This window comes from Tachypleus tridentatus, chromosome 6 (assembly GCF_004210375.1).
Source record: "Tachypleus tridentatus isolate NWPU-2018 chromosome 6, ASM421037v1, whole genome shotgun sequence".
Taxonomy (NCBI): Eukaryota; Metazoa; Arthropoda; class Merostomata; order Xiphosura; family Limulidae; genus Tachypleus; species Tachypleus tridentatus.
The window spans coordinates 33718270-33735440 of NC_134830.1; the positions used below are offsets into that span (position 1 = coordinate 33718270).

At 34.4% G+C, this 17171-nt stretch overlaps 1 protein-coding gene across 6 annotated transcripts in view; it reads right to left on the bottom strand.

Moving 5' to 3' along the window:
* Positions 1-14592: 14592 nt before the first annotated feature.
* Positions 14593-17171, bottom strand: part of LOC143252214 (NEDD4 family-interacting protein 2-like) — a 32955-nt gene continuing 30376 nt past the window's right edge. For all 6 annotated transcript variants that reach the window (XM_076503994.1, XM_076504000.1, XM_076503999.1 and 3 more), the window contains exon 9: positions 14593-16433. The gene's annotated coding sequence lies outside the window, so the exon portion shown is untranslated. The remainder of the gene's footprint in view (positions 16434-17171) is intronic.

The window sequence follows — 17171 nt, forward strand, 5'->3', positions numbered from 1 at the left end:
TGCTGCTTGAAGTTCCCACTCATTATTGATAAAATGTATAGTAACATTATCATAGAATTCAGTATTAATTGAAGTCCAAGCATCCAGAGTCAGTGCTGTAGAGTAAACATTGGAGAGTTCTGCCTGCAGTGATGTCGAGAAAACCCACTTGTAGAGAACTATATATGTAAAAACGGCTCGTTTGGGTTGAGAAACTTTTTTTACGTAGAGGAGTAAACAACGTTTCGACCTTCTTCGGTGAACCTGACGATGACCGAAGAAGGTCAAAACGTTGTTCACTCATCTACGTGAAAAATTTCTCAACCCAAACGAGCCGTTTTTACATATATAGTTCTGCCTGCAGATTTCCTTTTATCACTTCATAATGAGCAATCATTTTGGAGAGTAAACCTTTCTAGCATTCAGTCTTCAGCATGTTCTTGAATGAATCTCTCTCAATCATGTTGAAGGATGCCAAGCTGTCAGTCACAAAATTAACCACTGCATCATCCATGTCCTTCTTTTGGGGTGATAAAAGGGGATTCATGAGACTTGAAGCTTGTTGGAAACTAGTTACCTTTGGATGAGCTGGCAGTTTCTTGTTTTGAAGCTGGATACCACTAGGACCAACAATAGCACCTAATTTTTTGACATCTTTGTGCTCATGTTCCAGATAAAATATCAAGTTCGTTGTATTTCCTGTAAAAGTTAAATCCCCTCTTCAATATGAGGAAATAACACTGGTATGATTAAAGTATTATCATCATATTACTTTTCAACTTGTTAGCCATGTTAATGTTACGGTACAGTCTCACGTGTCGTAAATGATGAAAAGCAACGATGGGCCTAGTGAATTAGAACATATATATTGGAAGCTGATATATTTGCCCATGACAGACGTTTTAGTGGCCATTAATTATTAATTTAATTAATCTCATTGTAGAAATAAAGGTGAGTAACGTTTTATTTATTTACGTTGGGGCGTGCCAAAAAACGTTAAATTTTAAAATACAGATAATTCGACATAGGTCTAGGCTCACCTTTGTAAGCGTAGGTCTTCCGACATACGGCTCTCGACTTGTCCAGTTTCTTAAGAAATGAGGCCTTCTTTTCCAGGCAAGCGACAGAAACCAAAAGACTTTCGAATTATGGAACGCCTGTGGGTCTCTGAAAAGTAATAAATTTCATGTTTCTCGGCCATAATTATTTATTAGAGGTTAGCAACGTTCAATGTCACTACTGTGCTTTTAGCATTTTTTGACCGGGACTTGGCGTTCGTGCACACGGATAGAGCAATTAAAACCACGCTAAAATACGAACCGCCGGTTACGACATGCTAAGTCCGAATAATAATATAGATTTCAAAAAATGTAAATCAAGGTTTCTGTTTCTTGGTATAGGTCAGGATAGTAAATAAATAATCCCTGTTATGTGAAGTTTCTTACAGTATATAGGTTAATATGTGCAATTTTATGACAATAGCAAAAATATAGGATGTGTTATTTCGTGCTTTTCCATATCCCTTTATACTTCGCACAAACGCGATTTTATACAGTCCAGCGGCGTTTTCTCGCACTTACCACGTCGTATCAGTATTTAGCATTTCGCAATCACACATGAAAATCTGCTCGAAATCGTACTTGCCATGTCGTAACCTGCTTTCTGTACTAAAATCATCTATACTTAGTTACAGCAACGATTGACAGATGGCGCTATTATTCTTAATGATCGAAAAAGTGAACAATCGTAACAAATTGTATATTTCCGGTATCATTGAAAAGTCGATATTACCGACACGGACTTGATATACATAACGGTTTGTTTTTTTGTTTAAATTTCGCGCAAAGCTACACGAGAGCTATCTCCGCTAGCCGTTCCTAATTTAGCAGTGTAAGCCTAGAGGGAAGGCACCAGTCATCACCACCCACCGCCAACTCTTGGGCTACTTTTTTACCGATGAAGAGTGGAATTGACCGTAACATTGTAACGTCCCAAGCAATGAAAAGGCGAGCATGTCTGGAGACGAGGGGAAATCGAACTCCCGACCGTTAGATTATAAGTCAAGTGCCTTAATCCACCTGGCCATGCAGACGCCTACAATTTTACTAGCTTATGTTGACTTGATGATTTCAGAAAAAGTTGTACTGCGGAATCTTTGTTGTGCCTAGGAACTCTTTGAATAAACCTAATTGTTTTGTAATCGATCATGGGAAAGTGTAATCAATTAATCGATTATGAGAAAAAAACGACCAATCTTCAACATAATCGATTAATCGGCACAACACTAGATTTTACAAATTAAAAAGGACACAGAAAAGTATAAATATACATTTGAAAAATGATGAAATAGTCATTTAATAATAATAATCAAGAAAATATGTGGAGTTGTTTTTGTATGGTGTTGAGCACAAAGCTATACAAAGAACTATCTGTGTTACGCCCATTACGGGTATCGAAACCTGATTTCAAACGGTATACGTCAGTAGACATAACGGTGTGCCATTGCGCGACAATATGTGGAAGCAGTGTCAATGTAATTCTGTGGGATGCGAGATAATTTAGTTTAAATATAAGATAATGTTCTAGTCTTTACGATAATACTTGTTGAGGGAGGCATGTAATAAAACAAGCACACCTATATCATCAATTCTAACCAGTTGTGATCAGTGGAGTTGAAGTTTTTGGAGATTAGGTGATCGAGGGTGCCATTGCTTACAAGACGGGGATGCTCACGGAATGTATCACCTAACCTCCATTTTCTTCAATAAAGAGTTGTTTACATCTAGTGTAGCGATAAATAATACACTCTGATGTATAGGTGAATTGGCCTTTTATGTGAAAGGCAAAGGAAGAATTCGAGCGAGTCTTTAAGTTGTCGATATAATCGCATATAAGGCAAATAATTATTCCACACGAACAAATTCCATTGGTTTGTGCAAGTGAAGATACGTCAGTCTATAAATTGGAATGTACTAAACAGTCTTTCAACTCTTATGTTTCAAAGACATTAAGGGTGGGGCGGTAATAATGTCGTTAGATATTAGTAAGATAATGTTGTATTGCAAAATTCTGCTAATCTGCCTGGTTGAAGGATGGTAAGGACTAAAGGAACTGTGTAAATATTAAGTTTATCCTTAGAGTGGAGACAGTCAATTTCTATTAAACTTAATGTGGCAAGTTTAGTCACCTGGGAATACCGGGTGATGATGACATTAATATAAGGGCCTGGCATGGCCAAGCGCGTAAGGCGTGCGACTCGTAATCTGAGGGTCGCGGGTTCGCGCCCGCGTCGCGCTAAACATGCTCGCCCTCCCAGCCGTGGGGGTGTATAATGTGACGGTCAATCCCATTATTCGTTGGTAAAAGAGTAGCCCAAGAGTTGGCGGTGGGTGGTGATGACTAGCTGCCTTCCCTCTAGTCTTACACTGCTAAATTAGGGACGGCTAGCACAGATAGCCCTCGAGTAGCTTTGTGCGAAATTCCAAAAAAAAAACAAACAAACAAAGCAAGTTTAGCCTTTTTAATGGAGTTTTTATGTCCATATTAACGAGTCGTGTTATTTGCTTAGCATCTGAAGTCAGTGTAATTAGAGTACAAATGTTTTAAACGTATGAATTGACCTTTAGGAATACTGTGTTTGGGATGGAAATAATTAAAATGCAACTAGATATGACTGTCAGTGGGTTTCTAATGTTTGTTTTGTCTGTTTATTTTTAAATTTCACGCAAAGCTACACGAGGGCTATCTGCGCTAGTCGTCCCTAATTTAGCCGTGTAAAACTAGTGGGAAGGCAGCTAGTCATTATCACCCACTGCCAAGTTTTAGGCTACTTTTTTACAGACGAATAATGGGATTGACCTTAATATCATAACGTCCCCATGACTGAAAGGGCGAGAATGGTTGGTGTGACGGGGATTCTAACCCGCGACCCTCGGGTTTGCAATGCACGCTGGTAGTAAATGTAGATGTGTGTGACGGAGATTCTAATCTGCGACCCTCGGGTTTGCAATGCACGCTGGTAGTAAATGTAGATGTGATGTCTAAACAGTTAGGTTTCTGATTAGAAATTTGGGAAATAAATTTAATGAACTAAAAATTCCAGATTGTATTTATATCCAGTAAAAAAGATCCAGAATATCGTTGATGAATCTGATAAAAAAAAAAGTAGAAAATTTATGAGTGAAGGTTCTTAAAAGTCGTTCTTATACATAATTAATAAAATAAATTGGCATAGGAAGGACCCATTTCAGCTCCCATAGTAACAACTTGTAAATGCTGATATATTTTTGCGTGTAAATCAAAGGCATTTAAAGCCAGTACCAAATCAGTCAGCCGAAGCATACTTATTTAGTTTAGAAAGTGTTTAGTGCAATCATTCCGTTGTTGTGTAGTATAACTGTGTATAAAGATTGAATGCCCATAATAGAAATGTAATCAATGAACGTGAAAAAGAACAGTTCTTGCACCTCGAAATGATAATATTCATTACATAAACTATCAATTATTGCAAAACGTTTCTGAACAAGATTTCATCTGCTGATTAATTGTTAGTGTTCTAGTTACAGCCGATAGTCTAAGTTACCCGACTAAATTATTTTCAATCACCAAGAATGCCAGGAGACATTTTGAAATTAAAGGTTGATTCTCCAGTTATGTTGGATCTGCCAAATCCTGTTTATATTGTTGGAAGAATAAACAACAGCAGATGTGGTATATTAAGAAACTTTAATTCAGTTTATGTAATTTTTTGTATTGAAAATCGAAGGTTTAGATAAAAAGAAAATGTTAAGAATACTGAATTAAAAAAGATGCTCTTTAAAGTATTTTGATTGTCTTTTTAAATACCTATTTCAAGTAATTTGGACACGGGTAATTCAACTACCATTGAATAAAATAAAACTGACTGAGATAATTAATTATAAAGATACAAAATGTTTAATTTACTCTAATGAGAAATTCTATGAATAATGTAATGGTATTCTCAGTGATGACGAGAAACCCCACTTGTAGCGAAAAATATACATGTAAAAACGACTGATTTGGGTTGAGAAAGTTTTTATGTAGAGGAGCGAACAACGACCTTCTTCGGTCATCGTCAGGTTCACAAAGAAAGAAAGAGGTAACTGATCGACAGCTGACCACATGTTTGAAGAGGGTTGTGTAACTGAGTGTAGGAATGTAGAGGGTGTGCTTAGATGTTTGATTATATTTATTAATATAGGTATAAAGGTGTTTATTTGCATTGGTTTATTTTGGGCTTGAGTAAAACTTCTTTAATTTTGCGTTTGTTTATATTTGTTTCTTTATTTAGTATTTGAGTGTTTTCTATGGTTATGTTGTGTTTATTTGATTTGCAGTGTTCGATAACGTGTGAAGGTGACTTTTTATGTTCTTTGAATCTGGTTTCCATTTCTCTACCTGTTTCTCCAATATAGAAGTCGTGGCAGTTATCACATTGTATTTTATACACAATGTTGGTGTGGTGTTTGTCAGTATATTTTTTACATAGCATAGAGATTAGTTTTGTGCCTGTTTTTTTGAATAAATTTGGTATTAACTGGAATGTCATATTTTGTTACTAGTTTTTGCCAAATGTTGGTTATTGTTCTGCTGATGTCGGGAACATATGGTATGCAGCAGTATATTACGACCAATAATGTCCACATATAAATCGTTTAATTACAATCTTGGTAAATACATAGCATGGGCATTCTCCAAATACGTAACATCAGCCAGCTCATTCATCAAAGACTCTTTTAATTTCAAGTCTAATCTTAATCAACTTAATCATAAAGCCTTAATGGCCAGTTTCGATATTATATCACTCTTTACAGAAGTTCCAACCACTGAAGCCTGCAAGATAGCCTTAAAACTCTGTATCCGAGACTCTAACCCATCAACAGACATTCCAAGCAACCAATTAGCAACCCTCATAAAATTCACCACGATGAAGACAAACTTCATGTTCAACAACTACAACTATATACAAACAAATGGCCTAAGCATGGGCAACCCAGTATCACCAGTTCTAGCCAATATTTTTATGACACAAGTTGAAACACAAGCAATTAACACAACATTACATCCACCACTATACTGGTACAGATATGTAGATGACACGGTTGTGGGATTCAAATCTACAGAACACATACTTAATTTTTTCAATCACATTAACTCTATACATCCCAGCATTAACTTCACAAGTGAACAGGAAGAAAGCAATCAAATATCATTTCTTAACCTCAAAAATACAAGAACCGACACACAATTCAAAACAGAAATCCACCGAAAAATCACCCATACTGGACAATACATTCCTTGTAACTCAGCACATAAAACAAAACAAAAACACAACATACTGAGAAACCAAATAAACACAGCCATAAACCTATGCTCACCAGATAAAATTAACGACGAATTAGACAAAAGTAAACAATACTTCATCAACATCAATAAGTTTCCTCCACAAACCGTAGAAAACATAATACGCACACACCTAGACAAAAAGTAAAATCAACTAACAAAAGTAAATATACCCCATAATTTAGAAAATCACGAAACCATATACTGCTGCATACATATATATTCCCGACATCAGCAGAAAAATAACCAACATTTGGCAAAAACTAGTAACAAAAATATGACATTCCAGTTAATACCAAATTTATTCAAAAACCAGGCACAAAACTAAGGTCTATACTGTGTAAAACCTACACTGACAAACACCACACCATTATTTATAAAATACAATGTGATAACTGCCACGACTTCTATATTGGAGAAACAGGTAGAGAAATGGAAACCAGATTCAAAGAACATAAAAAGTCACCTTTACACGTTTTCGAACACTGCAAATCAAATAAACACAACATAACCATAGAAAACACTCAAATACTAAATAAAGAAACAAATATAAACAAACGCAAAATTAAAGAAGCCTTACTCAAGCCCAAAATAAACCAATACAAAGGAACACCTTTATATCTATATTAATAAATATAATCACATCTGAGCACGCCCCTCTCCATTCCTATACTTAGTTACACAACCCTCTTCAAACATGTGGTCAGCTATCGGTCAGTTACCTCTTTCTTTCTTTGTGAACCTGACGATGAAGGTCGTTGTTCGCTCCTCTACATAAAAAATTTTCTCAACCCAAACCAGCCGTTTTTTACATATATAGTAATGGTATTCTGTATTCGTTACATGGGCACTCATTTGCAAACATCATTACTGTTACAAAAGCGTTAGAACCGGGAATTCTGTAGCACCCTCATATTTACATATTTGACTTACACTTCATGGCTAAAGTATTTGGACACCCGACCATCACATCCATATGTGCTTGTTGAACATCTCATTCCAAAACCATGGGCATTAATATGGAGTTGGTCCCCCCTTTGCTGCTATAACAGCCTCCACTTTTCTGGGAAGACTTTTCACTAGATTTTGGAACATGGCTGTGGGAATTCGCTCCTATTCAGCCACAAGAGCATTAGTGAGGTCAGGGACTGATGTTGGGCGAGAAAGGCCTGGCTCGCAGTCGGCGTTTCAATTCATCCCAAAAGTGTTCTTGGGGTTGAGGTCAGGGCTCTGGGCAGGTCAGTCAAGTTCTACCACACCAACCTCGGCAAACCATGTCTCTATGGACCTCGTTTTGTGCAGGGGAGTACTATCATGCTGAAACAAGAAAAGGGCCTTCCTCAAACTGTTACCACAAAGTTGGAAGCACAAAATTCTCTAGAATGTCATTGTATGCTGTAGCATTAAGGTTCTCCTTCACTGGAACTAAAGAGCCTAACCCAAATCATGAAAAACAGCTTCAGACCATTGTTCTTCCTACACAAAACTTTACAGTTGGCACTATGCATTTAGGTAACGTTCTTCTAGCATCCACCAAACCCAGCTTTGTCCATCAGACTATCAGATAGATAGTGAAGCGTGATTCATCACTCTAGAGAACGTGTTTCTACTGCTCCAGAGTCCATTTACTGTGTGCTTTACACCACTCCAGTCGACGCCTGGCGTTGCACATGGTGAACTTAGTCCGTGTTTGCGGCTGCTCGGCCATGGGAACCCATTTCATGAAGCTCCCGATGAACAGTTCTTGTACTGATATTTGCTTCCAGAGGCAGTTTGGAACTCGGTAGTGAGTGTTGCAACGTGGACAGAAAATTTTTACGCGCTTCAGCACTCGGCGGTCCCGTTCTTTGAGCTCATGTGGCCTACTGCTTAGTGGCTGAGCTGTTGTTGCTCCTAGACGTCTCCACTTCAGAATAACAGCACTTACAGTTGACCAGGGCAGAAATTTGACGAACTGACTTGTTGGAAAGGTGACATCCTGTGACAGTGCCAAGTTGAAAGTCGCTGAGCTCTTCAGTAGGACCCATTCTATTGCCAATGTTTGTCTATGGAGATTGTGTGGCTTCACGCTTGATTTTATGCACCTGTTCAGAATGGATGTGGCTGAAATAGCCAAACCCACTAATTAGAAGGGGTGTTCACATATTTTGGGCCATGACTGTATGTAGCAACAACTGTAAGTTATATTATCATATTAACTGCATAACTGACCAACACCTCCACTTTGCAACTCCTTTCTACACCACTGTATTAAATTGTGATTTCAATTTTTACAACAAAAATAAACATTATAGAAGTAGTGATGTATTTCAATAGTAATAAAAGATATAAAATATCTAAATATTATGAAGTGAAACTGGAAAATTAATTTACGTTATATATTTGTAATGCAAACGTACAAAGTTACTTGCATGGCCAAGGTAGTTAAGGCGCTCGACTCGTAATCCGAGGATCGCGGGTTCGAATCCCCGTCACACCAAACATGCTCGCCCTTTCAGCCACAGGGGCGTTATAATGTGACGGTCAATCCCACTATTCGTTGGTAAAAGAGTAGCCCAAGAGTTGGTGGTGTGTGGTGGTGACTAGCTGCCTTCCCTCTAGTCTTACACTACTAAATTAGGGTCGGCTAGCGCAGATAGCCCTCGAGTAGCTTTGCGCGAAATTCAAAACAAACTAAACAAAGTTACTTACCTGCGTTCTAATATAAGAAAGAAAAATTTAAATACAGAAAAGCAGATTGGCAATATTATAAACAGGAATTATATAACCTGTTACCTAATAAAGTTATAAAAGAAGTTAAAACACATGTCGAAATGGATAACTACTGTCAAACAATTACGGATTGCCTTCAGAAAACAGCCAAGTTAACAATACCAAAACAACACCATAAAACAACAAACAACACATGGAAACCCACCACAGAAATAATCAATCTAATCAAAAAACGAAGACAATTAAGAAGACAGTACATGGTTACAAGAAGCAGATAAACCAAAACACAAATAAACAACATTAGAAATCATATCAGAACACAAATAAAACAACAAAAACAAAATAAGTGGGACAATTACTGCAATAAACTAAATGATAAAACTGACCCGAAAAAATTCTGGTCACATCTTAAAAGACTCACAAATGAAAACACAAACACAAAGAAATATCCTCCACTTGAACATAATAATACTACAGCACACACAAATAAAGAAATAGCCGAAGCTTTCAAAGATCAACTCCAAAATACATTTAAAACTCACACTGATCCAGATATGAATACATATTTCTACAATAAAGTCACTAATCACATAGTAAGCAATAAACATCAATTTGAACCAATTTTTCCAGTAAACATAACTGATACAAATACAAGATCCGATACAGATTATGCAAGCACATTACTAACAAATGAAATATCCCTTCAAGAATTACTAGAAGCAATAAAAAACACAAAAAACAAAGCACCAGGTGAAGACGAAATACAAGCTATCTTCCTAAAAAAGGGCACTCCGAAATTGTTTGACCACCTGAATTCACTTTTTAACTTATCACTATCCTCAGGATACATCCCAGTTTCTTGTAAGCTTGCAAATATATTAATGTTCCATAAGGAAGGAAAGCCAGCGAATAAACCTCACAGCTACCGACCAATCAGCCTGACCAGCTGTGTAGGCAAAATTCTTGAAAGAATAATCAGTAATAGACTCTCCACATTCTTGGAGATAACATCAAAATTGCCAAAAGAACAAAATGGATTCAGGAAATTTAGACAAACGACAGACCACCTAATCAGATTAACCGAAACCATAATAAATAGCTTCAACAAAAAAGAACGCACAGTCGCTTGCTTCCTTGATATCGAGAAAGCATTCGACACTGTTTGGCACGATGGTCTAAGGTTCCGAATGAATGAAATGGAACTACCGCGAGGAAGTATTCGCTGGTTATCTAACTTTTTGGAAAACAGAAAATGTAGAGTAAATGTTGAAGGAACATTTTCTGAATACTTTACTCCTGAAGCTGGTGTCCCTCAGGGAGGGGTGGTTAGCCCTATACTCTTCATCATGTATGTAAACAATATGCCACTGAGGGATCCGAATCATGGATTCTCTTCACAGTTCGCAGATGATGTGGCAGTCTGGAAAAGTGCCGCAACACCCACGATAGCAGCCACGAACAAACAACCGCAACTAAATAGAATAAGTGAATACTGTCAAAAATATAGAATAAAAATAAACACAGCAAAAACACAACTCGTAGTCTTTACGAAATCCACAAAACACAAAAAACAACAGCCAGAACTATATATGAATGGCACTCTACTCCAGATTGCCCCATCGGCAAAACTTTTAGGTCTAACCTATAGTTCAAAATTAACTTAGATTAATCATGTCAATGAAATTAAAAATAAGTCTGGCGAAGAACTAACTATGCTAGGAGTCTAACTGGTAAAAAACAGTGGAACATCTAAAGATAGCATACTAAAAATCTATAAAACATACATTAGACCAGTAATAGATTATGCAGCTCCAGCATGGATAACTGTAAGCAATAAAATAATTAAAACCAAACTAAACAATCCAAAACACACTCCTCACAACTGCATACAGAGTTCCAAGAACAATATCATCTCAATTCATTCACAAATACTCGAACATACCAACCATACCAGATAGACTCCTACATATTACAATTATGTACTTTAATAAGAAGTGGATGAAAAACGAATTACTATGCGAACTAGACAGGTACTTCATACATGATGAAGCTAGTCCTAAATATCTCTCCCCAGTTAACTTATATTTTAAATATAAAAATAAATAAAAAAATATAAAAACTTTAAATAATAATAAAAATATAAACTTTAAATTTTTTTTAATTTATAGTTTCTATTTATGTATTTAAAAAAATGCCACCAGCAAACTTGACATTCTGCTAATAGAATAAAAACTGTATACGAGCAAAATACATGGACATTGTCCTGAAAAGGACCAGATAAAATTCAGTTCACAGTCATAAATATCAATCAGCCAAGAATATAAGTACGGGGAGGAGGAAGAGGTCATAAAGAACCTGACCCTCCAGGGTATGTACCCAAACACCGACGACATTCATTCATTACCTGCGTTCTACCCACATCATGAAATCGAAAACGATTTTTACCACTGTAAACTTAGAAGACAACTGGAATAATAAGTAAAAACACCCACTAATAAATGGTCATCTAATTATTTATTATTGCATTAAACGTTTTGGACGTAAACTCTTTCTCACGAAACAGTGAAAATAAGAGTCCATCAACAAAAACCTTGAATTATCTACATATAAACTTTTTAATAATTATATTCATCAAATTAAAGATAACTTCGAATTAAAAAGTAAACAAATGCTGTTTTAAGGGTGTTTGTTTATAACAGTTTAATTATTTTGAAGTTAAGCACAAAGAGCTAAAACTGAACGTTATAGAAATCGAGGCAAAACATTTGCGTAACATTGTGTGTAATAACTACGTCATTCACGTAAACCTATTGCCGCAGTTGTGCTGGACAGAACGTCATAATTCTTCTTACCTGTTGAGGCTAGATCCATATTTAATTAGCAGAATAAAAGGTGATTCTTTTCACGTCTCTGATTGCATCATAAACCTTTCATTAACAGATTAGGTAGTAGTACACTGATAGTACTAATGGGGAATATGATATTGTCATCTTGACACATTCTGAACTGCTTTGGCGAGACATAAAAACGTGATTGTGTTGAATTAGAAATACATTAAATATAAACATTTGATAAGAGTTTAAAAAACTAAATGATAAAATATCTCATTGGTACTTATAATCAACAGAAAAATGTTTCTAACCATCTTGGTTCTATCACGTTTGAAAGGAAAACTTCTTTCAGAAAATGTTTTATACAAAGCGATAGACAACATTGCTTTTTTTTTTCATTTTAGTAGGATTCGTATGCCATGCGCATTACAGGGAATAAATCCGGAATTTTAGCATTAGAAGCCTTCAGGCTTATTGTTGAGCACATGCTGATGGAGATCAAAGAGTGACTATTTATAATAGCTCAAACATTTCCTAACTTCTAGATCACGGATGGTACTATTCAGATAAAATTCTTTGTTCATGATCAGTTTGTTGGATGTCTACGTATCACGCCAAGAAGAAAGGCAATTTCATGATCCCAAAATCAAAAAGAGAAAATTTGTACAGTATCAAAATAATTGCAACACTCTAGTAGTTAAAAGTTTACATTAAAAAATAAAACAACTAAAAATTATAGAAATCGCGAAGGGCTCGTTCTTGTAAACATTACGTTAGGCAGGTATGCTGCAACTGAAATCTTTATAGATGATTCAATGAGCACGTCTTCTACATTGCCTACCAAATACAATTTTTTTTTTATAAATTCTAAGAGTTTTTAGCCTCACTTGTTGATAAGAGATGGAATCACTAAAAAAAGAATTTTAGTCTTTGAAAAATTTGTATGTTAAATACTTTAGAAAAAATACGTTGGTAGCATCAATGCAATATACTCTTTAAATTCTAAGCACATAGAGTTAAAAAAAATCATATGTATGATACAAAAATTTTGTTTTCATAGCTCCAAAAACAAAATCACTGTCATATTTTAAGGTTACTTCAGTGGAAGTAAGTTTCATTCATATCATTTAACTACATGGTAATTGATCATAGACAAATCTGAAACAAGAGTTGCATGGGTTACTGATAAGGTTGATGCACAGACCTTCTATTGGGAACTATTATGATGGATGTTTTCTGCATTGAAGTCACCAACAATCAAAACATATTTTATTTCAATGTGATGTTAGACTGATAGTGAATATTGACTCGTCTGTATTATGAACATTTATGACAGCGAGCTTGGACTGCTTCGAAGATGGATAATGACTGTGTCAACTTCGAAGTTACTATCATTCGCAAGTGCTAGAGGGCCATCTGATTAATTATTTTCAAATTTTACATCAAAGTTTTTGATTTAAAAACGTTTTCTCTTCCACTGCAATTTTATCTTTCACTATTGTGTAGTTTTCAAAAATAGATTTAACATTTTTGGTGTGAAGTTTCTTTTCTATAGCACTGTGATGTGTATATTGCTTTTATGCAGGATGTCAGTAAACTTTTCTATTTCTAGTCTTATTTTATCACTGTTTAATTTTGAAGTGTCCAGTGAGATCCCAGTAGCATATTTACTGGCAAATCATCTGAGAACACCTGTAAGACCTGGTGTGTCAGTTTCCACGTACATGGTAACGTTTGAAAACAGAAGTGCCAGAGCCCACTTAGCCATCCTAGGTTCAACATCAGCCTGTTTGACAAAGGTGGCTCTATGGGGTTATTTGCTTCCACTACCACAACGATGTAGTCTAATGAAGTAATACCCATCTGTAAGTTGGAGTTTGGGAGAGCACTTTCTAAGTGTATCTGTCCGTGTCAACTTTGCTAGATATGGCTAACAAAATCAAAATATTCCTCTACCTGTTATACTTTTCATCTCTTTTTTAAAACACAATGTTTCTCTCTTATTTGTCAATTAAATTTTAATTTATAAAACAAAATAACCTTTAAAACTTTCATACACTGAATGACCCATGGCATTTTGTCTAAATGATTAAATAATACCGTATAGTACTGTGAAGTGTGCATGTGTTAAAAGACTGGGTCCATAAAACATGATTATAATATCAAAATCACATTTAAGCTGATTTTGTGTAGAGATCGTACAATTTTTTTTTGCAGCCACAAATGTAAACAAAACTAAATGAACGACAAGTTTCTTTCACAAATTCTAACCTTATCCATCGATTTTTCAAAGCATTTATAACTTTTATAGTATTAATAATAATTTTTGTAGAGCTACAATGCTTTGTCTGTTTATCCTCGTGATACTGATGACAAAAACTAATTTCATCATGTAGGTTCATTTAACCTCTATTCAAATTACATAATAATTAAAAATAAATCTATGGTAAAATGAACTATGATTATGATTTGACTGTTTCTTTTTTTCCTTTTCTGAGTGATAACAAGTTGATCAACGATGCTGCATTTAAATGAGAGGCCATATAATAGTTAAACATATATTTTCCACAATTTCACAGATGTAAATGATAAGAATCAGTTGACACCTCACACTTTTCATATTATTAATCAGTGTGTCTTTTGATCTGTCTTCAACACAAAAGATAAATGACAAACAAGTCTAAGAGACAACGATACTTCGAAAATATACATTACACAATTCATTTTAATGACAAACATACAAGACTAAGTTGTTTAGATAGAAAATACATTCTCAAATCTTTTAACTTGTGCTTACCAGGTTACCTTGAAAAAGGAAACTTGAATGTATTTCTGAATCTATCACAAAGCTATTCAGACTAACTGCTGTTGTCTCTAATTTTGAACTATTCACCACAAGAAAGGCAGCTAGCCAGAAGTACCCTACAACCCACTATTCATGCTAGGGGATAATTATCTTTCTATAGTGTACCTATAGCAGAATAATATTTGGTAATATGACACACATTTAAACCTAGTTTGTCAGCTTCAAAATTTAGGGCTCTACCACATGATCAACTGGCATATAAAACTTGTCTGATGTGAATCTTGCAAATTTGATGAGAATATCTAACTGGTTTTAAAATCAGGAGATTCCACAACCGTATTTTTACAAAGAGTGCAGTAAATCAAAGGTCATAAAGTTGTTTTTGAGAAGCTTTTATTCATACCTTTTTCATTAAAAACTAAATATTCAACTTCTTATAGTATGAAATAAAATTTAAACTTGTAATACCCCCTATACAATCTGAAATAATGAACTAATATTTATTTTCTCAATTTTATTTAGAACTCAGGTAAGTTTTGTATTTCTGTGACATTCTGTTGCACACTATATAAATCTCTTTTAAAATTTCCAAGTTCAACAGTTTTTTTTTATATGCTAAACTAACTAATATTTAACATTTAGCAGCAATAGTAGCCTTTCAGTGAACTGCAGTAAAACAAATCTCCACGTAACCCTGATGCTGGATTAAGTATTTTACTCTAATTATGCAGTATAATTTTGTGAAAAGCACTATAACATTATCTTTCTCAAACGATTAAAATACTGTGCTTTTAACACTCAGTCTCATGTGAAAGTGAACAAAACTCAAAAATACAGAAGCTTCAAGTAGGAAAACACAATTAATGATTCCTGTGATCAAAATACAACTAATTTTCTTCATTGAATTTTTCTCACAAAACCTTTGTGCATGAATTTCAAAACACACTAAAAGGTTTATTCAATCTACAAGGTTTTGTTATATTTTGTGAAAATACAAGAAACAATAACACAAGTTATAATAACTTTTTTCTGGTCCAAATTAAAACTTACCATTACTCATTGTTTGGAAATGTGTATATATACGCCAAGTTTAAATTCACCATGGTTAACAATCACTTCACAAGCTTTATGTTACTACCTTATATCCTAACTATATATACCAGGTATATTCAAAGATTTAGAGCAAGTACATGTGCAATATCTACAAAATTATATCTGGTGTCAACAATCTAATATAAAACTTCGAAAACTAAAAGTTTAAGAATATCCATATAACAGATTTTTCAAAATAAGCACACTGGGCAAGAAAATGAAACACTTCCTACTGTCTATATTATCCTAAGTGTAAGAAAACATGAAAACAAACATTTTCTACAAAATAATATCTAACCAAATCATATTTTCCCATAATAAAAACTTGCATGAATGATAATTTTTAGATAGTACATCAGTGCTGAATTTATCATTTTTTAAACTTCAGATCTAAAGTAAAAATTATAGTAGTAAATACGTGTACGTGTACATCAACAGTAAATACTTGAAATACAGTGTTTTTTATCAAAGATAACATGTCTGTATGGGTATTTTGTAATCCACATACTATGAATTTTTAATATATATTTGTATTGTATGTACAAAAACACCAACACATACGTTAATTAAGATAATTAACCCTGGATTCACAACAAAATCAGGGAGATGCAATTAAGTGAGCTTTAAATAATTTTCACAGCCTTCGTCACCTGCAAAAAAATAAAGAAATTATTACCATGGAAATCCATAGTTTCTCTATATATATATCTGTAACGTGTTATTAAGCAGCTTTATGTTTACAGTCATCATTGCCATGACAACAACAACTTCAATGAAAACTGTCAAATTTACTGTGTCTCCATTGAAAATTTACATTAATACATTCTATAACATGCTAATACGTTGTTATTCACTGCACATTTATATTAGTTAACAAATTAATGACACTGGTAAAATATATGGTTAATATGATCATTGAATTAAAATCCATATAAAAAACTATCTTTAAAGATACAACACTAACTATACTCTGATAATAATTGCTGATTAAACATCTGGAACAAGGGGAGTAATCAATTTTACTTGGCTTTTTGTGCCTTCTCAAAAGGAAAACAGTTAACAAAATGCATGAAATAATTAGTAAATAATATTTAATTTTGGCTCTTAAAAAAACTAATTTTTTATGTCACTAAACTTTCAATACTTATGAGAAAATGTTTTGAAACAACCTTAAAAATATCTCGTCTCAAGATTTAATTTTCTTTAGTGGTTCATTCACCTTTATATTTCAAGTTGTGTGTTTGTTGTATGTGTTTAAAAATATAACTGTGTTTGTGAATACAGTTTAGTTACAATGTTAAGTACTTTAGAATTAGTATGTTTGTAACTATGACTAGCATATCTGTAGCAAAATTAAAATTTTTTAAAGCTAAAGCAAAAGTAGTCAT